This window comes from Cydia pomonella, chromosome 26 (assembly GCF_033807575.1).
Source record: "Cydia pomonella isolate Wapato2018A chromosome 26, ilCydPomo1, whole genome shotgun sequence".
Lineage (NCBI taxonomy): Eukaryota > Metazoa > Arthropoda > Insecta > Lepidoptera > Tortricidae > Cydia > Cydia pomonella.
In genome coordinates this window covers 9,300,189-9,326,137 of record NC_084728.1, presented here as the reverse complement: position 1 = coordinate 9,326,137, position 25,949 = coordinate 9,300,189, and the positions used below count along the sequence as shown (strand labels likewise).

At 37.4% G+C, this 25,949-nt stretch overlaps 1 pseudogene; it reads right to left on the bottom strand.

Annotated features, from left to right (window-relative positions):
- Positions 1-1,090: 1,090 nt before the first annotated feature.
- Positions 1,091-1,910, bottom strand: LOC133532187 (small ribosomal subunit protein uS3-like; annotated as a pseudogene).
- Between the last annotated feature and the right edge of the window lie 24,039 nt (positions 1,911-25,949).

The window sequence follows — 25,949 nt, the reverse complement described above, 5'->3', positions numbered from 1 at the left end:
AAAGCTTTCATATTTTTTTAAAGTTGGTTATTGAAGAAAAGTGTCATCGTTTTACAATCTATGTTCAAGTGTCCTCAGCATGCTTGGTTATCCATAAAAACGTAGTTACGCGCGCGCTTACGTGACAGAAACTTGAACAGAAATTGAGAAAGGTAGGTATGTTGAGATGGTTTGGACACGTAGAAAGAATGAGTGAAAGAAGACTAACAAAGAGAGTGTATAAGGGAGAAGTAGAAGAGGGAGCTGGAAGGGGTAGACGTCACCGGACTTTCTCTGATCAGATCGGGGAAATCCCGAAGACAGGCCAGGTCAAGAGCACCCTAAACCGGCAAGCAAGTATGAGGAATGTTATGAAAGTGAACGAATCCAAAGAGGTATGTCAGGATCGTAGCAAGTGGAAATCCGTGGTCTCTGCCTCAGTGGCGAGGCAAGACCAAAATTTGGTGTGGGCAAGGTACGTTGCGTCCGAGTTTACGTATTTGAGGCATGAGGCCCCTCGGACTGCGAGGCCGTAGGCGATCGCCCACGTCGCCCACGCCTAGCTCCACTCCTACTCTGCCTACCCCTCCGGGAAATAGGCATGATTATATGTATGAAAGAACACACCGTATACTAATTAGAATTTCAAGGAATGTTCACATTAAAAACCAAGACATTTATCCTCGTCGACTGTACGAGTACAATTATCCGCGGGTCGATTGCATCTTAACAAAGGGACAAATCACACTTGACACATTTTTCGAAGATGACTGGAGGATACACTGGGAGCTTATTTTAATTACTTTAAACATTTTTAAACTTTTGCTGCGTTTTTCGACCCAATACCGCAGTGAACATGTTAAGAGGAAATACCAGCTGAGCTCTATCTCAGATTTTAGAATTTTAAGTAAACTCAGAACTATAATCAGTAACAGATCAGGGCGGTTTTGTGTTTGGCTGGTAAACCAATAAATGTTGTAGCTACCTGAAAATGTACAAGTTAACTAGTGCGATAAGGATTTTGTGCAGCTTAGGCGAAAAAGCTCAGAAATCATGGTTTCGTTCTCGCGATTTTCCTAATGAAATTTTGGGAACAGAATGAGAAAGAAGCCGCTAATCAAGTACCCTTGTTTCTCACTAACGTAGTATGCAGGTTAATAAAATTCTAATATGATACTAAGCTAAGCCGTGGCGGGCACTGGGATGGGCAGCGGCGCGGGGGCGAGGCTGCGCACGTCGCTGGAGGGCTCCAGCGGCGACGGCTCGTCCTTCGGCTCCGTCAACAGGATGTGGTCGGGCTGCGACTTCTTGGGGCCGTTCTTGCCCTGTTGGTCCCAAGGCAACATGATTTTGACCTTGATACCCTTTTGTTTTTTTTTGATGACCCAGGGGGAATCCGTTATGGATCCCACTGGCCCGGGAGAAGCCGAGTGGGTATGTCCGACTCCCACGGACTAAACCCCCTGGGGTGTTCTGGCGCTCGCTTTGTTGACGGGGTTTCGGGAACACGGTTGCAGGCCACCGATACCCTGCCGGCGTTGCCCTTGCGGGACCATCTTTTCGGGCTGCTCGAGCAGCCTACTTCGCTGAAGGCATTGACCTTGATACCCAGCACAACCTGTCGCAGCAGCACGTGTCTGGTGGCAGTGTTGACGTAGTCGTTGCACGGGTCTCCGGAGTGGATCATGAGGCCATCCATGAACTTCATGCTCTTGGCTCGCTGGCCTCGCAGCTTGCCCGACACTACGACCTCGCAGCCGCGGGCGCTGGACTCCATGATGAAGCGGAGCACACCGTAGCACGCGCGACGGACGGCCAGACCTCCGATAAGTTTGTATATGAGAGACTCAGCCTGAGCGATGGCGCAAAGACCGCGGGTGGCTACCTTCTCGGCGTTCCACCGACTGCTCGGGGATGTTGAAATATTTATATATTATATGTATCGTTGTCTAAGTACCTACAACAGAAGCCTTATTGAGCTTATTGTGGGACTTAGTCAATTTGTGTAATAATATCATATAATATTTATTTATTACAATAATTCCTCCCGTTGCACCCCCCGCCTATCCGGATCACTCTGAAGCCCTCTCGACGAATTCCGGGCCGTTATCCGGAACGTTTTTATTTTCCTCCTACATTCCGGATTATCGAGAGATTGTTTACACCAATCGGTGCGAGGTAATAGAATGTTCTTGTTTCCATCGAATTACTTACACTATTTTTCAACACACTTACTCAAAACGTCGTTTTTATTCCACCTATTTTTGGCTCATAATCCTAGATATTAAACACGCGTGCTTTTTCAGTATATTATAACACTCATGCTTTTTCATTATATTATCAGACTGAGTTAAGAAGGTAACTGATTGCTAATAATATGTATAGAAACGGAACCTTCTTAAATTGGTCGAGTAGATTTGACAACGCGGACTGGCGGGAGCCGGCGCCCCGCCCGCCGGGGCAAGGGGCGGCAGGCCGTATGATAGATGCAACACTGCATACTAACCGATTTAACAATTAAAATTTGATTAATATGAAAGTTTCTTTTTTCCTCGCAAGTGTGTTGAAAAACGTCGTATGAAACGCGTGTGCTATTGTCATTACACACATAGGCTTTCTTATTGTGCGCTCGCTTGCAGCTCGTGCGCACAATATCGCCTCGTGTGTAGTGACCAAATTAGCACACTTGTATCACAATGTGCAATTTTTATTACATACAAGTAATGCTTAGGTACTGCATTCTTAAAAGCAATCGAAAGTTTAATTAAATTGTATGAAATTTATCCGTGATTTTAAACAGTACATTGTGCAACAAGGGTGGTAAGTGAAATTTCGCAAACGAGGACTTTAGATGCACGACAGCCGCAGGCTGGAGTAAATTAAAGACTCGAGTTTACAATATTCTTACCCCCGGATTTATATACAATGTTTTTCATCACACTTGAGAACAAAAAAACCGAAATAATTCATAAATACGGTGATATTTAAAACATTTGTTCGCCATATTGTAATGTTTTGACAGGTTAGGCATCGAATGCAGAAATCCATCCGGAATACAGCCACGGTTCAAAATTGTGCAAAAATATTTTGAGCGGCTATTTTGGATCTATAGACTGGATCTATCGAGAATGAAGGTATTAAATTAATCAAATTAAATAATTTTATACATAAACAAAAATATGAAAATACATAAGTCAGTACTTTAAAAGTAAAACTAATTTATACCTACTTGATTCGTATGAATTAGCGAGGTAACAAAAAAAGCTAAGTTTTTTCACAATCCATAACTTCCGCTGGAACAATTTTGTCCTTCAGTACACCTGCATGAAATAAGATCTTTTTCGAGCAAGTGTGATGAAAAATAATGAAGAATTTCAGCTAAGTAGTTAATTTACCTACATTTTACAGTACAGTACGGAATCTTCATACAAATGTAGTCCCCATTTTCCTCTCTAAATAATTAATGCCATTTCGGAAAATATTTTTACATAATCTAATGTATATTATACCATAGCTATAAGATATGCTAAAAAGAAGAATGTATGGAACAGAGGGGAACATGGGGACTAAGGTTGTATGGATAAATCGACCTCCACTATGAGACAATGAACCTACCCACTAGATATTTTTATTATACATTTTATGTCATTATAAAAGCTATATAAGACATAATGTATTAATACTAATTGACTTACGCGATCAAAGTATTCGTAAAAGCATACGCGGAACGCGTAATGCCAATTTCGTTCCATAAGATGCATATTAACATTATAATAAATTGAATTTGAGAAAGAGGAGTTTAATAAGATTTTTTTTTTTTTTTTTATATTACTGAATATATTTATTAATCTTATACAAGGGAAAGTAGTTAAGCACTGTTTTTATTAAAGTAAGATTTAAGAGTATATCTTTTAGGGTTCCGTACCTCGAAAGGAAAAAACGGAACCCTTATAGGATCACTTTGTTGTCCGTCCGTCCGTCTGTCTGTCTATCAAGACGCTTTTTCTCAGGAACGCGTGGAGATATCAATCTGGAATTTATATCAAATACTCAAGTCTACTGTTGCTTGGAGCTGTGAAAAAATCAAACTTCTAAGCCAACGCAATCAAAAGATACAGCCGTTTATGCCGCATATTTCCGCAAATTTTCGACACTCGCAAGGGAATCAAAACCTACAGGGTACTTCCCGGGAACTCAGAATCTTGAAATTTGGTACGAAGCTACGTCTTATAGCACAGATATGGGAAAAATTGCGAAAACTGTAAATTTTTAGTTACATCATATAATAAAAATATTTTTAGGAATTGATATGACTCGATTATCGTGATGGGTGAACTTTTACTTATATACCTACAGGTTTGTACGGAACCCTCGGCGCGCGATTCCGACTCGCACTTGGCCGGGTTTTTTTTTAATGTTTGGGGACAATCTTTTGACGACCGGTCTGGCCTAGTGGGTAGTGACCCTGCCTACGAAGCCGAAGGTCCCGGGTTCAAATCCTGCTAAGGGCATTTATTCGTGTGATGAGCATGGATATTTGTTCCTGAGTCATAGGTGTTTTCTATGTATTTAAGTATTTATAAATATTTATATATTATATATATCGTTGTCTAAGTACCCTCAACACAAGCCTTATTGAGCTTACTGTGGGACTTAGTCAATTTGTGTAATAATGTCATATAATATTTATTTAATCTTACCCAGATCGACCTAGCCCCAAACTAAGCAATGCTTGTACTATGGGTACTGTTCTAGGCGACGATATTCATAGGTATATGTCACCGGAAATGTACCGGTGTTATATGTATGCCACCGAGTGAAACCCAAAAATGTTCACCACACCAACGCGAAAAAAATACTAACTGAATGTATGACACAAAATCAAATTAAATCAAATCCAAATTAATGTTATTAAATATTAATTTATCATTTAAAAGTCAAATGTGCTCCTATGTAATCTTTGCATGTCTGAATACACTGGAATTTTGTTTTTGGTTTGCATCATATAGGTATATATACATATTTCGGACATATATACAGGATGATTCAGGAGACGTGAGCAGGATCAAGCCTGCATATTCAGGAAATTATCAGCAACTGTTTCGTACCAGTATTTGTGAGATTAACGTTAATTTGATTTTATCTGTTAAAAAAAGAGTTTTATTTTATTTACGATATTTATGGTCACCCTCTTTTTTTTATCCATAATAAGTGACAAATTGAATGTCATCGGAGTGTGGTTACTTTTATAAAATCGTCTCTCACTCAAGTGTGACATTTTATTTTCTTCATAATCAAAGTGCTGTCATAACGGTTAAAGAGGTTTTATCTTTGTTAATTAAGTGTTGTAGGGTGTCCATGATTGTAGATTATCAAATTTGTCCTTACCAAAAAGTTAAATAACAGAAAAAAAGCGTGATTGTTTTACTTAAATAGATGGCGAACGATTCATTAACATTTACTGATTGTGTAGGCTTAGTCCTGCTCAAGTCTCATGAATCACCCTGTATAGAAACTCAAAATATGACTTATTAAAACTAATTACTGAAGGGAAGATTGAAGGGAAACGAGGACGTGGGAGAAGGAGAATATCATGGACAAGGAACTTAAGAGACTGGTTGGACGTGAGCAGTACAGAGAAACTAATTCGCATGACTTCAGATAGAATGGCATATAGACATCCCCAATCTCCGGGATGGAGAAGGCACTTAAAGAAGAAGAAGAAGATATATATGATCTGCATGTATATACGCGTATTGTATGCAATAAAAAAACAATCCTTTACCGGCCTTTACCCGCTGGTGTGGTAAAGATTAATACATGTAAGTATGCCTTAATCATTAATTAATCCACGTTTTTTGACGTGACATTCGTGAAGTTCATATTATTATATACTGGTAGAATCATAACCCTTCCCTGTTTTTTCCGTAGTCGGCTAAAACATCAAGACTCACACGACACAAGTCCGCCATAAGTGCCCTTATGTTATGTTTGTCTGTCGGTTAGCGCCTGGCGTTTTAACACCTAAACCTTGTGTGCTCTGCGCCCTTTTAGGGGACCCGTTATTATTGTTACCAATGGCACACTAGGGGTCCATTTATTTACTAATACGAACGGTATTAGTCTAATATTATTAGTGTGTTGCCACGGTAACCCATACGACTTGACAGTAAAAATCACACAACACTACAAATCACATTTAGGAACCCATTTCTCGAACAGTATTAGTCTAATATTATTAGTGTTTTACCACGGTAACCCATACGACTTGACAGTACAAATCACACAACACTACAAATCACATTTAGGAACCCATTTCTCGAACAGTATTATTGCTTGATTATTGCATAGATTGCTTCTACGCCACTCTGCGCAAGCGGTGCGCGGCGATGCTCAGCAGAGTGCGCGCCAGCCGCAACAGCGTCCTAGCAATGATCGCAGACCGGCTGGACTGCCCCTATTTGAATCACTGTATAAGTATTCACGTAGGTACGGGTGCCAGTAATTGATTAGTACTGACGGATTTTATGTAATTTAATGTATTTCAATATTTAATTTATAACAAACTTTAATTTAATTTTTATTGTAATGTCTATTTTAATCCTATGTTAATATAATTTGTATTGTGTAGACCATTGTTGTCTATAAATAAATAAATTGATTGATTGATTGATTAGTCTAATATTATTAGTGTGTTGCTATGGTAACCCATACGATTTGATAGTTCGTGGATTAATAATATTAGTCTAAAACCACTCGAGAAATGGGGCCCTAAATGTGATTTGTAGTGTTTAGTTTTAATATTGTTATAATATGTATGTGAGTTTTAAGGTTTTTATTTATGGGCCACTAGTTGCCTGAATAAAGATTTTCATTTCATTTCATAATCGAGAAATCAACCCCTGGTAATTTAGTAATCTATGGACAATTTTGTTGGTCTCACACTTTATTATTCTTTGTATTCTTTTTCTGTGTCTAAACCCAGTTATTGTTTTTTGACCCAAATAATAATAAAAAAATACTTTCAAGAGTTTTACGGTTTCGGACATAGAAGCATGGCGGTCTTTGGTGTCGGAGGCCAAGATCCGCTTCGGGTCGCTGCGCCACGGCAGTAAGTAAGTAAGTTCAAGACGTCTGACACCAAAATGTACAATGCGTCGTCTTAATGTTAATTATCGCCTTGGGAATATATCGGAAATGTGCTTTAAAATAGCGGCGCATGCGCTAAAGAGGCGCGGACAGCGATGCGTGCGCGCAGCTCGTTAGCGACGCTAATGGTTGCCGTGGACGGGGGAAAGAAAAGGTAGGAGATGTCGATCATGTTCGCACTTTTTTATATTGGACATTCGCAAATTCGACATGTCATCTCGCTTTATGTGGTAGGGCACAGCACAGCGGATGTCATTCCAGATCTAGAGCAGAGCCCAACTCAGGAAGTATCTCCACCTTACAGAAAACCGCAGCCAAATAACACTAGACCCTACCATAAAGTTGTGTTCCTGCCGGTGAGTAAGGTTGCCAGAGCTCAACGAGGGTGCAGAGTGATAGGGTCGGCAACGCGCATGTAACTCCCCTGGAGTTGCAGGCATACATAGGCTATGAATACTGCTTACCATCAGGCAGACCGTATGCTTATTTGCCACAGACGTAAGTATAATAAAAAAATCTTACACAAATTGACTAAGCCCCACAGTAAGCTCAAGAAGGCTTGTGTTGTGGGTACTCAGACAACGATAAATGTAATACAAATACTTAAATACATAGAAATCATCCATGACTCAGGAACAAATATCTGTGCTCATCACACAAATAAATGGCCTTACCGGGACTTGAATCCACGACCATCGGCTTCATAGGCAAGGTCACATACCCACTAAGCCTGACCGGTCGTTAAAAGAATAAATAATTCCTGCCATAAATTGACAGTTCAGGTCACCAAACACTGCCAAATAGATATGTCGAATACAATTGTAAACAAATACGTAAGGTTACTAAGGTTAGATGGGACAAGAAGAAACACTAGGACATGAGAAACACTTGAAGGGAATCGTCATACTGTTTATAAAAAAAAAAATCCCTTGCCCCAATTGACTTTATGTATAATCTCAAAAAAATAATCTAAATACAAATTAAAAATTCAAAAATTTATTCTGCGAGGGCTACTCGCAGAATAAGAACTCGACTCAAGGTCTCAACGTATAGTGACATGAAAAATACCCACCAACATTTATAAAAACAGCAAATACCTAGGTATTAAATTGCTAATCTCTCGAATAGACTGAGTTCTGCAGCTTTTGCAGTGAGCAAGATCCGTCAGTTAACAGACGTGAAAACAGCTCGATTAGTTTACTTTAGTTACTTTCATAGCATTATGTCATATGGTATTTTACTATGGGGTAGTGCTTCAGAGATAAATACCATTTTTGTTCTGCAGAAGAGGGCTATTCGTGCAATATATAAAATGTACCATAGAGACACACTTAGAGATAAGTTTAAGGACATTAACATAATGACAGTGCACTGTCAATATATTTATGAGAATATTCTGTATGTACATAAAAACATTGCCAGTTTTAAGAAAAACTGTGAAATACATAATATTAATACTAGAAATAAGCATAAGCTCGCAGTGCCCTTCACTAGGCTCCATAAAATTAAGAAATCATTCATGGGTAATTGTGTAAGATTTTACAATAAACTTCCTAATATTATAACTGAATTGTCTGTTAGTAAATTTAAAAATTATGTAAAACGTAAGCTTATCTCTAAAGCCTATTATAGCACACAAGACTACATGAATGATGAAACACCGTGGGATTAAGTGTGATTGTAAAGAATGAATTATTTATTGTTATGTTATTTATGATGAAATTGATAATTCAATGTATATATATACCGTATTTTTTGACATTTAGATTTTATTCTAGAAAGGTTCTAGACTAGTATTTTTATACAATTTTGATGTTTGACGATCTTTTTGTGAAATTCTTATTATTAAGTTTACCATATCTATAATAGTTCAATGTTTTTTTTAGAACAATAATAACTGCATCAATAAATTGCTCTGATATTTAGATTAAGATGATATTTGTAAAATTTGACGATTTAAAAGTGCTTGTTGCTAGGCCTATTTGTTAGACTGTTAAGATAGCAGTCTCATAAACTAATGCTTCAGAATACATAATCTCTTCGTAATAACAATTTCAAAGTCATCTCCGCCTGGTTCTCTCCTCCCACAACTGTCTAGTTTTGAAACCTATTACGCGGCACAAAACCACTCACAGAGGCTCTAATACCTGTATCAATAATAACACACATCGGACAAACATTTTGAAACGTATAGAGATGTCAGAACACTAATTTGTAATATTAAGAGTAGCTTGCTTTCATTTATCTTAAAAGGTAAACGTTTGAATGTGGATGTGTTAAAATTTGATTCTGTTTGCAGATTTTTGTGCTACCGTAAAACCACCCAACTATAGTCCAATACTGCAACTATGGTCCACAAGTTCAAAAGGAAATTAAGTATCTATACCAATGTTCCTCGTGGTTTACTCCTAGTTTTACCTTCCATTTATAAACATACTTTGCCTTAGAACTACAAAAATATAGTAAAATACACACCTGAACGAGAAAAATTGAGTTTATTTGTGGACCATAGCTGGGAGCTTTGGACTATAGTTGGGTGGTTTTACGGTATTTATTAATTTGAATATTACTACCTATACAGGATAAAATGGCGGACTTTATAAAAAACAAATAAGTATTTTTTGATATCATCCTCCCATCTAGTAAATATAAATAAATTATTTGCATGCCACTTGTCGCTAGGCATGTACTATTCTCATAGCATGCCATTTTACATTAATATTTATTTTAGGTGTAAACAATTAATTTTGCATGCCATTTTGTGGCTAAACATGTATTGCTAATCAACAATAATATACTTACCATCTTATGTATACCATGTTTATCGCAATAAAGTATTTCATTCATTCATTCATTCATAGTTGGAGGTCTGTGATCTGGTCTTGTTGAACGAGTGCTCCAACTAGATGGGCGGATGTAATCAAAAAGACTGCAGGTGCAGGCCCATTCTGGAGGAGAGATGCAGCAAATCGGGCTGCTTGGAGGTTTGGAGAGGCGTATTCCCAACAGTGGGCGCATACTCGCTGGGGAGGAAGAAGAAATAAGTATTATGAGCCAATTTTACAGAAATCGACCAATAGTCCCACAGTAAGCTCAATAAGGCTTGTGTTGTTAGAATTAGAACTAGACAACGATCATAGATAGATTTAGATGCATATTTAAATATAGAAATCATCCATAACTTAGTAACAAAAATCTGCGATGAACACAAATAAGTAGATAACGTTTATTCAACTATTCGTAACGTTTATTTCCTGATGCAAAGGCTATCCATCGCAATCCAACGCGGCAATGCAGCGAGCGTGATGGGCACCTTTGCATCGGGGACGGCCCGGTAGCCAATAGGTAGGTAGTTTAGAGTCCGACTGGCAATGTTGGCCGAATGTTAATTAGAATAGAAATTAACCATTACAAATTGAACCGTAAACCACATAACGAACGGTTACAGTTTACGGTTCAATTTGTAATGGTTAATGGTCAATTAAAATTAACGTTCGGCCAACATTAGTTAGGAGCATTAAAAAAAATCATGATATCAGTTTTTCGCTCCTAATTTTTACAATAATCAAAAAATCTAAAAAGTCAAAGAGGCATAGCTGTGGTTAATATACATCGCATCATGTAAAATATTTTCCATATCCAGAGAGGAAAATGGGGACTACATTTGTATGGAGAAACGACCGTCCCCTTTACTCTTAAATCTTATTATTTGTAAATATCCCCAGTAAGTGATTTAAATCAGCTGTCTAGAGGAATTTCTCAGTAGTGTTCGAATCGTGATGGAAATATACAGGATGATGGCTGTTAATTACTTACTCCGTTGGCTCAGTGACCCAAAATGAGACTTGGCCTCCGACACAAGACAGCGCCATTTTTCTCGGTCCTGTGCGACTTCGCGCTAATTGTTGATTCGAAGTTCGCGCAGATCCGCCTCCACCATGTCGCTCCAGCGATACCTGGGGCGTCCAACGTCCCCCTGCTAGACGACCCAGGTACGCTCTTTTCACGTTCCGATCTTCATCCATTGTCTCAAAGTGTCCCAACCAACGGAGTCTGTGAGCTTTACTTTCTCCCATGACGTTAGGTTCAGTCACTTGGTCTTCAATCTAAATCAATGGTTCCTACAGGACTGTCAAGCTTCCATCCGGTCTTAGTAAACAACAAATAACAGTTGATGATTATTTTTATAATCGTTGCGTAGTGATAAGTTGTGCGACTTGACTAACCTAACCAAGAACGTTGCGGGTTCAAACCCCGGCTCGTACCAAAGCATCTTTTTAGTATTTACATATGTACGAAATATCATTAGCTATCAGTTGCTTTTCAGTGAAGGAAAACATCGCGAGGAAACCGAGTTGATTCCAATAAAAGATTGTAACGTCAGATAGATGGCAGTAAGTTTCGTAAAATCTAGTGCCCACGCCAATTCTTAGAATTATTTGCCTAGCGGACCCCAGGCTCTCATAAGCCGTGGCAAAAAGCCAGAACAACGCTAGGAAGATAATACTAATTAGTGACTATGAAATTTAAAAAATCCACATACTTTTATAAGATTTTTTTCAAGCTAAGTTATGCTGAAGGAGCGCATTTTTGTCAGTTTATTTCTGTAGATTTTGTTACATGACAGCTGTATAATTTTAATTATCTATATAAATCAACCCTATCTGGCTCTATTTCTCGAATCACCCAGTATATGTTCAGCGTTCAGTTGTGGACGAGAACTAATACGACATGATGCCCGATGTTACATCTGAGATGCTGTGGCTATGTGTGTGTAGGGTAGCCATTATATCGGACAATCAGGGACATTCATAATGCACACTCGAAGTCAGAGGTATGGACTTTTACAGTTTTTTTTTCATAAAAAGGTTCAGAACACTATCATTTGTTTTTGATAGTGTTCTGAACCTTTTTTTATACTAAGGCGGCGGCAAACAAGCATACAGCCCACGTGATGATAAGCAGTCACCGTAGCTTATGGATGACTGCAACTCCATTTGTGTTACATGCGTGTTGCCGATCCTTTAAAAAACTGTACACTCCTTTTTAATACCATGTTCTGTATTTATCAAATAGTGGCGCCATCAAAGGCCAAAGATATAGGCCGCAATCATTACCCGACGCCCGGTAAGATGGCGCCACTTTTTGATATTTAACAAATTTAACACATATCAGTAAAAGAATAAGGATCAAAGTCAAATGGCGTTCTATAAGTTTTAATCATGTGTCGAAAGATGGCAGTAAACTTACCGTGGCTACAAAATTTTCTTTGACAATCCACCTCTATTTCATATTCTCTTTGCCTACTTACTGTAACACCTATGTGAAACTGTGGTACCTAATTCATTTTTACTCCAATGAAAATTTACCGTGTGAACATTTTGTTGTAGCAGCATTGCTTCTACGATTGCAATCGGAATGCGATCTTGCTGATGATGCGAAATATGTGGTTCTAGAAACGAAATTAATGTCATATACAAAGGAAAAATTACCAAGACCTCCAGTGCCCTGGACTGGAATCGAACCAGGGTCTTCCGTTTACGCGATTGATTCCTGAGCCACTCGGTCACCTGGGCTCAGTGAAAGGGGTCCAAATTTTCAAGTATTTATTTCTGTACTATCTGAGTGAGTGGTTTTAGAAACCGGGATTTATCCAGCGAAGCTACAAAGCTATGCTACCATACCAACTCAGCATTGAATGCGCTCGCGCAAACCTCAAAATTCAAATCAGTCTCCGAAGCACGCGCATCCTGGATTTACATACAAAACTTACACTAAAAGGACATAAGTTCCCTCTGCTGTCGTAAACATATACGCCCTTTTGAGTGACGGGTGTAAGATACTTGTTTTGAATGTAAAACTCTACGTTTATGCTAGAGACCAGTGAAATACAGACTGGTACAAGGGCATTCAACATCACAGAAATGTGACGTGCGGGTCTAGCCAAGATGACAATCGTTTAGAGCAGACAAAACGAAACGGTTGTCTCTATATCACTTTCATATTAACGGGATAGTGACAGATAGTATTTCGTTTCGTTTATCTGCGAACGATTGTCCACGAACGAACAAGTGACAATCGTTGACATAAAATAAGACTTTACAGTACATATGGGGCTACTTTATAGCACTAGTGCGAGAAGTAGCATATTACGTTACTGTGTCGAACATTTAAAGGGCCATATGTACTGTAAAACGTTGTACGATACATGTGCGAATAGGTAATTCGCAACTCGTGTCGATTTAAATACTCCCTTCGGTCGTGTTTTAATTTATCGCCACTCGTTTCGAATTTCCTATTTTTCGCACTTGTATCGTAATGTACTATTTCGTTTCATCCCGATATATTTTCTTTTCTATTGACGTTTTTTTAACGTACAATTCTAAAGTCTGTGGTTTGGACATATTTAATGATATTAGAGGGCAGTGTTGGCCAAAATGTTAATGCAATTGACAATTAACCATTACAAATTGAACCGTAAACTGCCACCGTCCGTCCTGTCACCGTGCCACGGTTTACGGTTCAATTTTTAATAGGTAATGGTCAATTGCAATTAACATTCGGGGAACTTGCAATTGTAATTAGCACTTTTAGGGATTTTCAGAAAAAAATACCCGTTTTGCCTTAATTATCCTGAAATTTCCATACAAAATTTATTAGTCAGTTTTGTAACGGTCTATACAACATGTATGGTTAACTGCGTTACAAACTGACAACTAAAAGTGGAACTCTTTTTAGGGTTCTGTAGTCAACTAGGAGCCTATTTATTGCTTAAATCGATTGTGCTCGTCATTCTGAGTAGAAATAACCTAAAATTTGTTAGGTTTATAAAAAAAGTACAACTTAATATTTTTTCTGAAAATGCCCATGAATGGGTCTGCCGTGATTAAATTTCATTATTTTATCTTAAACCGACCGGTTTTCCCCTCCTTCTCCTCAGACCCGTTATTATTATTAGATATGTGTAAAAAACGCGAGTGATTGAAGTTTTAGGCTTATTAACGCACTGCGATAAATTTCCTGCGTTTTCAGTCTAATGTCTTGCTGTTTCAGTCTTGCAAGTGTGTGCGATTATAAAGCATGCAGTACGATCTTGCGGTTCTGAAAACGCGAGAAAATAATCGCAGTGCGTTCTAAGCCTTATAGTGGTTTAGACACGTCAAAACGTGTCATGTTGAGTATAGTTAATTTAAAATTATATAGTGATCGTATTTTATTTATTTCTTAGTTTTTATTCCTTTATATTTGACAGGTTTCCCGTAAGTTAGTTGATATTTTAGTAATATTTTAATTTTAAGTTTGTATTTTAATTTTTATGTTTCAAAGCTTTGATGAGCCATGTTGCTTGAAATAAATGCAATTCAAAAAAGAACGCCTGAATACGTAGGCAGCAGAACCCTTAGCTGTGCTTTGCCAGGCCCAAATATACTAAACTAAACTAAGCTTAGTTTGATATTGCAATTACCATATGAGCTAGAATAAAAAAGTCCGATTTGTGAAAAAGGTGGGATTTTTTCGTTAGTGAATATGTGAGAATTGTAAGGGGGAAATTCACACTTTTCAACCTGGCAACATCAGGTTTCTAGGAGCCTACGAACTCCACTAAAAGGATCGTACCTTAAACAGCGGTCTAATAATTATGCATACGACACAGTTCTAGAGATCCTGGTCTAAGAGTAACTGCGTCGAAATATCAGGAGCTCAAAAACAATACAAAAGGTAATCACGGTTCATATCCCGGGATTTAAGTATAGTGAAACTAACCGTGAATCATTTAAAGCTTTTAATAAGATGACAGTGACAAATAAGTGACAGTGACAATTAAGATTGACAGTCTACCATTTACATGTCTACTCCATAAAACTTTACTTTTATTTATGTTAAAGTTTCCCAGCCTAACGACTCCGCTTTGCCATTTTTAGCGAGTTCATTGACCCTAAAGTCTGTCATTCTGTCAATTTGCGAAGGTCTTAATGGCGTATGTTTATTACTTGGATTTAAATAAAAGTTTTTTGTGTTTTTAGATCATTTTTTATCATACATATATACTTTCAATTCTTCAAGAAAAGAGCGTACTGTATAGTTAAGGCCGGGAACGCCCTTGCGATCTATCGGGTGTTGCAGGTGTCCATGGGCAACGGTGATTGCTTACTATCAAGCAATTTATTTCTCGTTTGCCTCATAAATAGTCATTCGTTTTACATGGGCGCAAAATTGTTGTTTAACCGCTCGTGCTAATATTGATACTCGAGCAAGCGAAAGGTTCTTAAATTGTACCACTAGCGTAGCGAGTGGTTCGAACAGTGGAATCTTGAGCATTGCTAGGGTTTCAAGGCTCATGCGTTAAACAAACATAAAAAATTTCACCACACCAACACAAGGAAAATACCAACTGCAAAATATCAAACAAAATCAAACCAAATGAACGTTATTAAATATTTATCATTCAAAATCATCATTTTAAAGTGAATTACCAGCCAACATAACAAAGGCAAGTTATACAAGTAGTATGTCACTTTTGACACTGACAGATCAGTATCAGATCAGCATCATATTGGAATGAGATCGAATAACTAAAACTCGAATTGGCCTGTAGGTCGATTTCTTATCTCCTCTATTTAATATAAACTGAAAAAAATTGTAAGCCTAGTAAATGTATGAACCTGTTCCCACGCCTGGCGCATCTTTTATACATGTCCCAGACTCTCTTAAATCACTCCGTCAGTTAACATACGAACATACATAGTTATTTTAGATCTCTGTACCTTTTATATTCCAGGAATTCTATAAGTCTAAATAAACGGAGTGTGTTTTTATATTGGGTGTGACCTGTAATACGAACAAAAAATTAAACTGTAGGCTCTACTACATACTTCCTCACATTGTTGGCCGAATCGTTAATTCGATTGACGACTAACCATTACAAATTGAACCGTAAACTGTAACCGTCCGTTACGGTTTACGGTTCAATTTGTATTAGTTATTGGTCAATTGCAATTAACGTTCGGCCAACTCTGCGGACCAACATAATTTAAATTGTATTTTTTTCTTATTTAATGCATGTTAATTATAAGATGTTTTGAAGTGCCGTGCCGAGTTCCTTGCCGATCACATATTGGGATACCCTCCTACATAGGAGGGATTTAAATCTCGGGTCAGAGGTGTAGGGTTAGAGCCGGTGTAGCTTTATTTGACGTTCATAAGCGCAATGTAATATGCCTACTTGAATAATAAACTATATTTTTTTGTTCAGCGAGTTTTAAAGCATGTATGAACAGCAATAGTGTCGCGTGATTCTAATAAAAACGATTAGATTACTTTAATATTTATTAATAAATAAATATTACAGGACATTTATTACACCAATTGACTAAATCCCACAGTAAGCTCAATAAGGCTTGTGTTAAGGGTACTTAGACAACGATATATATAATATATAAATATTAATAAATAGAAAACACCCATGACTAAAGAATAAATGCCCTTACCAGGATTTGAACCCGGGACCATCGGCTTCATAGGCAGGGTCACTACCCACTAGGCCAGACGGGTCGTCAATATAGTTGATATATAAAGGAATAATAGTAAACCAACACTTGAAAACTCCCTCCAGGTTACGACTATTTGCACTCCATGCACTCCATGGACGTAAGTGCTTTTACAGTTCCCATGTTTTTATTGCGTTCGCAATAATATCACTTATTTCTCCCCTTTAGAAGAAAATTAAATAAGTAAATTATTTTTATAAACGTCGAGTAATGTAGAACTGTTTTCCTGCTGGGGAATAAATACATAAATACTATCTGGCTTCTTCATGAACTTCAGCGGTAATTCGGGCGATTTTCCGCAACTCGACGACTGCCAGCTCTAGCTTCAGAAGCACACCCCAGCTAAGCTACTGGTTGCCTTCACCGCGGCCCCGAAACCTGGCCCTGCTTGAACGGTATCACCTGGAGGGGAGGTTAATCTTGGGGAGCGATCCGCAACAGCCGTCGCAGTATGTATAAATGGTTCGAGTAACCAATATTTTTCAAATATCTTACATAAACTTGATACTTCAAACGCTTCAGTGGCTCCTGTCCATGGGCGACGATGATCGCTTCCCATCAGGCAGCTCGTCTGCTCGTTTGCAGATCACATGAAAATATACAATGTACCTATCTACAAAATTATTTTTATAATATTGATTAAGTATTTTTTTTTCTCACTTGATGGTCTCATCGGAAGATCAGCGCTGGAAGTCGCCAGCAACATGCTGAGGTGAGGCCATTTCGTGACACTGTATTCTCGCTATTTTCCATGGTATGTGTAGTAAATCAAACACCGAGCTCACATGACAACTGGTTTATTAAAATAATAACGGGTAGATATACCTTGTTATAGAACTACCTACAACATCTTTCCCTTAAAAATAATAAGCATGCATACTAAACTTACGTATATAAAACTAAAGTAAACTTGAGAAGAATAACTCATTTATACCTAATCATTCCTCTCCTCTTTGTTTCAAAAGAGAAAAGAAAAGAAAAACAAACAAAAGAGATTAGAGAATAATAATAAGGTTTTTTTTTAATGAGTACAAGTAAATTGGTATAGGTACTTAAAACAAAGCATTGATATCAATACCCATTTTGCGAGCTCTGTTACGAGTCAGTGTGGGCTCGTTGGGCTGCGTAGTTTGGGTAGTAACGCTCGTACACGGGTTCGGAGCCTGCTCGACAACAGGCGCACACTTTACATCGAGCGGACTCGAACCCTGTCCCGGCGGTTGCGTGGTCGGTGGCGCAACCGGCTCGCACTTAATTAAATGTCTGCGATTACGACGGTATTCCATACCTCTCCGATTTTTTATTATGTATGACCGGGGAGTACTACACGTTTTTACAATTTTCCCTCTCATTTTATTAGTCATACTAGTGTGGTCCATTATTATTACGTCATCGCCAACATTTAATTTTGCAAGATGCCTACAACGTTTGTCGTAGTTTGTTTTTGTTTTATTTTGTTGCTTAGTTAGTGCCTTATGACAACGCAAATTCATATTAACCGGTTCTAACAAACTATGATGAACAGGCAACCTGCAATTCAACCTTCGACCCATTAACAATTGCGCGGGGGAACCTATGTTTCCACGTGGCGTATTTCTGTAACTTAACAAATCTAGATAGAAATCCGTACCACAATTTATTGATTTTGTTAAAATCTTTTTTATACTATTAAAATAATAACGGGTAGATATACCTTGTTATAGAACTACCTACAACAGTATGTATACATGTCTATTGAATGTTTGTGTATTTCCGTATTAAAAAATAATCTGTATCTAAAATAAATAGGTTCAAAACGATTCTTACAAATAGTTTGATCCCAATATTTGATCCCGATATAGATTAGGTACCTACTTACTAAACCTGTCACTTTCGCACTTACATATTTGTTAGAACGTGACAGACTAAATAAACGCTGGTGGCCTAGCGGTAAGAGCGTACAACTTGCAATCTGGCGGTCGCGGGTTGAAACCCCGGCTCGTACCAATGAGTTTTTCAGGACTTAATATGTACAAAATATCATTTGATATTTACCAGTCGCTTTATGGTGAAGGAAAACATCGTGAGGAAACCGGACTAATCCCAACCAGGCCTAGTTTACCCTCTGGGTTGGAAGGTCCGATAGCGGTCGCTTTCGTAAAAACTAGTGCCTACGCTAAACCTTGGGATTAGTTGTCAAGCGGACCCCAGGCTCCCATGAGCCGTGGTAAAAAGTCGGGACAATGTGAGGAAGAAGAAGACTTACTAAATAATCGTTAATTTTCTCAATTTATTTTACTTAACTAGAATTTAAGATCATTATAAACTTTGAAGAAGGCTGATAATGAATGTAAAATTAATTTAAATGAGAGCCTGGGATATCTAAACTTAGTGCTTTCAGAGAATTAATCGACATTCATGCCAATATCATTTCTTCCTATTCGCAATTCTACACAGTCTAAATTCCTCACAGTAAGTATTTAACCACATTCGCTATTGTGCACAGTCATTATTTGTGTACAGTAGCGATTCAGCCTTTTCGCAATTCTGCACAATCTGAATTCTACACAACGGCATTTCACCACAGTCGCTACTGTGCACAGTCATTATTTGTGCACATTAGCGATTCAGCCTTTTCGCAATTCTGCACAATCTGAATTCTACACAACGGCATTTCACCACAGTCGCTACTGTGCACAGTCATTATTTGTGCACATTAGCGATTCTCCCTGTTCGCAATCTCGCACAATCTTAATTCTACGCAATATCATTTTCTCAAGCATGCAATGAAATATTGTCATTCTGTTCGGTATTTTAGGCTTCAAACATTTCGTTTCGGGCGGAGCACATCCAAGAAGCCGGCAATTAAATTAAAGGCCTAGGCCGACTAAGTACTATTTTTTAATTTTCATTTCACAGATATAGGAACACAGCATCATGACATTCAGAAATGAAAAAAATAATTGAAAACAATATTTCTTATTTAATAGTTGTTTTTAATTTCATTGCTAGTTTGAGAGAAGCACTATACATACCTAGGCGTGAAAAAAGGTTGCCTGCCTCATAACTATATGCATTCGGCCGGCAACCCCTTTCATCCCGGCCTCTGTAATAATGTTCTATTAATAGAATTTATACTATATTTTTTAGCTTTTAGTCGTCTTTTCATTATCCTAATAAATAAATAATGATATTATTATCACATGATATTGCGTAGAATTAAGATTGTGCGAGATTGCGAACAGGGAGAATCGCTAATGTGCACAAATAATGACTGTGCACAGTAGCGACTGTGGTGAAATGCCGTTGTGTAGAATTCAGATTGTGCAGAATTGCGAAAAGGCTGAATCGCTAATGTGCACAAATAATGACTGTGCACAGTAGCGACTGTGGTGAAATGCCGTTGTGTAGAATTCAGATTGTGCAGAATTGCGAAAAGGCTGAATCGCTACTGTACACAAATAATGACTGTGCACAATAGCGAATGTGGTTAAATACTTACTGTGAGGAATTTAGACTGTGTAGAATTGCGAATAGGAAGAAATGATATTGGCATGAATGTCGATTAATTCCTAACCATGCCCGCAACTTTGCCTATTTGAAACTCTTCAAAACTTCTATACAAACATGTATATCCTCCATTTCAACTCATTAAGTGATGCTTGAATAAATGTAATAGTACATTACTATAGAGGCCGGGAAACGTAGGGTTGCAGGCCAAGTAGATATATACGCGGATAGAGATACGCGGCCGGCAACCCCGTTTCTCGCCAAGATATGTATAGTGCTTTTCTCAAACTTGCAATTAAAACAAAAAATTGTAGTCAATTTGTTTTGTGGCGCCCTACTCGGCTCGCCACTCTACCAGCGGTGTACAACCTTACGCGCGTAAGTCCGCGATGCGCCACCGCCGTTACTTAGCAACGAATATGCACAACAAATCACCGTACCAAGCTAACTGAAGCTAGTTAATAATAAATAAATAAAAAATAAATAAACGTTTATTCACATTTCATGCCTTATAAATATTTACAATATACTTCTGCCAAACCACAGAGTGGTTTGTTGGCAGACGAAGCTCCTATAATATGCAAGCTAAGTAGTCTATATGTTACTTATATTTTTATCTATTTAACCTCTTACCGCATGCGCAGCCCTATCTGGCAGTTATAATATTCAATTCTATTGATAGCTATTAAAGTTTATTTTTAAACAGATATAATACTTTTGTTTACGACATGAAGTAAGGGGTTAACGCTACAATCTGATCATACAGTATAAAAAAATGCAGTGCATGTATACAATTTATAGCGGTTGTATTTTACCTTTTATTTTATTTAATAGATTACTGCTAAGTTTCTTTTTAAATGTTCGTTTTGTTATCCTTTTGGTCTTCAAATCCGATGGTAACTCGTTATAGATCATAGGGACTAAATATTTTCTACATCTCTGGCCAAAATAATTAGTAAAACTAGGTACTAGCAATTTATTATTATCTCTGTTTCTTACTAACCTTTGATTGACAATAGGTATTTTAAACTCATCATTATACATTTGTTCCATAGCTAAGAATAACGTGACTTTTTCATGAACTGTTAAAATTTTACATTCTAAGAAGAGTTGTTCATAGGTAGTACTTTTACATTTAAATTTAGTTTTTTTGTCAACCATTAATTTCATGAATCTAATCTGCAATGCCTTTATCTTGTCTAGATACGTTTTAAATGTACGACCGTAGCTTGACAGCCCATACGACAATAGTGAATCCACTAGAGCATAGTACCAATGGTAATGGTTGGATGCCAAGACGTTGTGTCACAATTTGACGTTAAAAAACAAAAAGAGGTTGCTTTACAGTCCTAGGTGTGTAAGGCAGTATGAAATTCCTTTACATTATCATCTTCAGTCATTGCACCTGATATGTATAGTATTTCCGGACCTAATTTGACGTAAGTCATGTCATAATTTCATAGCAAGTTTGAGAAAAAGTTTTTTCTCTAACTTGCAATGAAATGTTGACATGATTTACTTCAAATTATGTCCGGAAATAGTAGGTATCGGGTGCGATGAGTGCAGATATATGTAAAGGAATTTCATACAGCCTTACACACCTAGGCCTGTAAAGCAACCTTCTTTTGTTTTTAAACGTCAAATTGTGACACAGCGTCTTCATGCATTCAACCATCAAATAGTAGTAGTAGAATCGTAATTTGTTTTTAGCTTTGTAAACCTACGAATAAAACAAATTGACTGCATTTTTTTTATTCATTGCAAGGTTGTGAAAAGCGCTATACATATCTCGGCCAGAAATGGGGTTGCCGCCTATCCCTATTAACCGACCTCGCTCGCTCGGCAATCGGCAATCTATATCTACTTGGCCTGCAACCCTTCATTTCCCGGCCCCTATAGTAATGTAGTATAGTATACCCACCTGGGGTCAGTTGTAACACTTGTAACTTACCTACTAAAATTTAGATACTGAAGTGTAGTGTGTGTGATACTCAGTGTGTGTAGCTTTAGGTCATAAGATTAAATAATATAAAATACTTAATTTGGTTCAAAAACTGGAACTGAGTGTAATATTCGCCGATAAACGTATCATTTGCCGAAACGGATATAAATGTAAATTGTAGCATGCTTTTTATTAGAAATAAATAATGATAAGCAGCTTAAAATCTAGTAGCTCCAAAATAAATGTTGGCAATTTCTTTTATGCCCTTTATTCTTATAATTATTTAAAAACGAAAAAGTCAGAATAGCTATGTTTATATAATAAATCAAATTATGTAAAAATGTTTTCCATATTGTCAATATCCATAGAGGAAAATGGGGACTGTGTTTGTATGGAAGCGGTCGTCCACTTTCTTAATGTCACATATCGCTGATGATTCACACTTTTATTAAGATATCTATTTTACCTCAAAATATCATATTACCGAAACTAACATGCCAAATATAAATATAATTATGAACCCAGCGTGATTCTGAACATTATAGGCATATGAATTATTAGCATAATTCTCATACCATACGACACGGGACTAATTCGACGTGTTTTGTATCTGTTCGTGACATGATTTCGACTTCTTTTTAATACTACGTCGGTGGCAAACAAGCATACGGCCCGCCTGATGGTAAACGGTTACCATAGCCTATACCTATCTGCAACTCCAGAGGTGTTACATGCGCGTTGCCGACCCTAACACCCCGCACCTTCGTTGAGCTCTAGTCTGGCAACCTTACTCACCGGCAGAAACACAACACTATGAGTAGGGTCGTGTTATTTGGCTGCGGTTTTCTGTAAGATGGAGGTACTTCCCCAGTTGGGCTCTGCTCTTGATCTGGAATGACATCCGCTGTCCGGTGCCCTACCACACAAAATGAGATGACATTCATAGTGCCCATACCTCTCTTTTGGACGTAGTTTCAGGACATACCCGGGACCACCTGCAAGGTTACAAAGTAAAATTCAGCTTTAGATTCCTTTAAATTTGCGATGTCTACAGGAAAGACGCGAAGGAGTTAAACATACAATACAATGTGTATAGAATAGAATAGAATTTGTTTTATTCATAAACACACAAACAGTAATAGACAGACATAAAAGAGAACATAGTGAGAGTAAAGTGTCACGAAATGGCCTCATCTCAGCATGTTGCTGGCGACTTCCAACGCTGATCTTCCGATGAGACCATCCAGTGCGAAATAATCACGGAAAGTAACAGACAAAAGGAAAGAAACATAAAATAAACATGACGAACATACTTAACACTAAGTTTAAATAAAATTGCACGGACAAAACGAACGTACCAGTCTGTACCGGTCCGGTCGGATCGTATCGTGGCGCGGCATTAAGCGTGCATAACTAGCGCCAGGTCAGCGGTAGCTACACGAATTAAATCCAATGACAGATTTGACAAACATAAGATGAATCTCATAATCTCAATCCGTTTTCGATCATGAAAACCATAAAACAAAGTTGACTAAAATACGTAAACAAAAGAAAAACTAATAGTATGATCCATAAACACACAAAAAATGTCCATACCGACACTCAAACTCCGATCAAACAATATAAAAGAAACAATGTCGAATTGAGTCTTCAAAAGAACAAGTCATACTTAGACCATGATATCACACCACTATTAAGATATGAGAGAACTTAATGGAGCAATATTAAAATTGATAAATTTTGACACTAAATAATTTGCATAATATTTCTTAAAGCTGAGTGTACACTTTACTAATGAAGTACCTGGGCGACCGAGCTTTGCTCGGTTATAACTATTTATTGTAATATGGTGGTGTATAGGTGATAATCTTGACTACATTTTTTCACTAAATTAAACTTGTCTAAAACAATAAAAATTAAATTTTTTTATATAAACTTGAACATATAAAAAAAAAACAAAAGTTAGTCACCGGGCGAGATTCGAACCCGTAACACTCGTTTCTAGCCGTCCGCGTCATAATCCGCTGGACCAGACGGACAGTGGCCGGCAGCACGAAATTAGCGACCATATTCTGCATCGAAAGAAAAACGCATGAAAACTCAAAAACACACGTTTTCCCAAACATAAGACTAATCTAGATCGATTGTATACCCCCAAAAACCCCCATATACCAAATTTCAGCGAAATCGTTAGAGCCGTTTCCGAGATCACAGAAATATATATATATATATATATATATATATATATATATATATATACAAGAATTGCTCGTTTAAAGGTATAAGATATAAGATATAGTTCGTGTCATCCACGATGGCGCGGAGAATTGTCAATTCTAACCTTTAATAATTTGAGAACCTTTAGGCGGGCCAGGGCAGATTCGTATTGAGACAGTTTCGTTTTTGGGCCCGAATCTGAGTAAGCCCGACTCTGTAGAGGCCAGATTCGCCATAGGTATCTTTCTGAACAAAACAATATCGACATACGACTTATGATATAGAAGTCACTTTCTTTTTAAAACAATTTCTGAGTAGGTCAGATTCGTATATGGTCCCGTGACATGACAGTAATACGTCTGATTGGTAATAAGTTGGGATCGGATTTATGCAGTTTCTTATCTCATCCGATTAGCAACGATTCGATTAAAATATTAAGCAGATTCTTTTAATGATGAATTCTGTTTCCAGAATTCATCACGCTTTAATATTAGCATAACGCTTTCTTATTAGGACAGATTTTATGTATATTTAATTTCGAAAAGGCCAGGTACAATCAGCAGATTTCTGAGATACTGGCCACTTTAAGATTAAATATGATAAAGTAATTATGATAAGAAACTGCATAAATCCGATCCCAACTTATTACCAATCAGACGTATTACTGTCATGTCACGGGACCATATACGAATCTGACCTACTCAGAAATTGTTTTAAAAAGAAAGTGACTTCTATATCATAAGTCGTATGTCGATATTGTTTTGTTCAGAAAGATACCTATGGCGAATCTGGCCTCTACAGAGTCGGGCTTACTCAGATTCGGGCCCAAAAACGAAACTGTCTCAAAACGAATCTGCCCTGGCCCGCCTAAAGGTTTGAGAAATACGTGTCAAGGTACGCGTCTTCGTGAATGACACGATCTATACTTACCTAATGCAGCATATTATATTTTTATAGTAGTTTTCAGTCCACATATACATATGTAGCGAATAAGCGGACACCATAGCTTATGGACGTTCACAACTCCACAAAGCTTACCAGTGCGTTGGTCTTTATTTCATAATTCATTATGTTAACAAATATACAGTTTGGCTTAAAGGACTCGCATCCAGGACATAATTGTTAAAAATATATATATATATATACAGTTGTGTGCAATAGGTATAATAGCAGTCAATAAGAAAATGAAAATTATGGTAAAAGTATAACTTTAATTCAATTATATTAGATCTTTTTATATAATTATTCTGCATTACTTGACATTATTTCTAAATGAAATGTAACCTTTACTTAAATAATATTGGAAGTAAAAAATATCATGAAAATCTTTTTTTTTAACTTGCGGAAATTCTTATAAAAACGTAAAACCCTACAAAAAAAATACAATTGTATCTTGCCTATTATTTCCAATCAAAGCTTTACATCTAAACCCATATCATACAGAAAAAAATAAAATGTTCTATAAGACGATCTTCGTCGCAGAGTGTACAAGTGGTCCATCATTTGGACTTGGTTGTTGATTTTTTTACCAAAAACTTTGGTTTTGTTTGTTTCTTTGAGGCTCTAATTGATAACCAAGTATACTCGTAGGTTCCTACGCCAAATTTTGGGATTAGTTGTCAAGC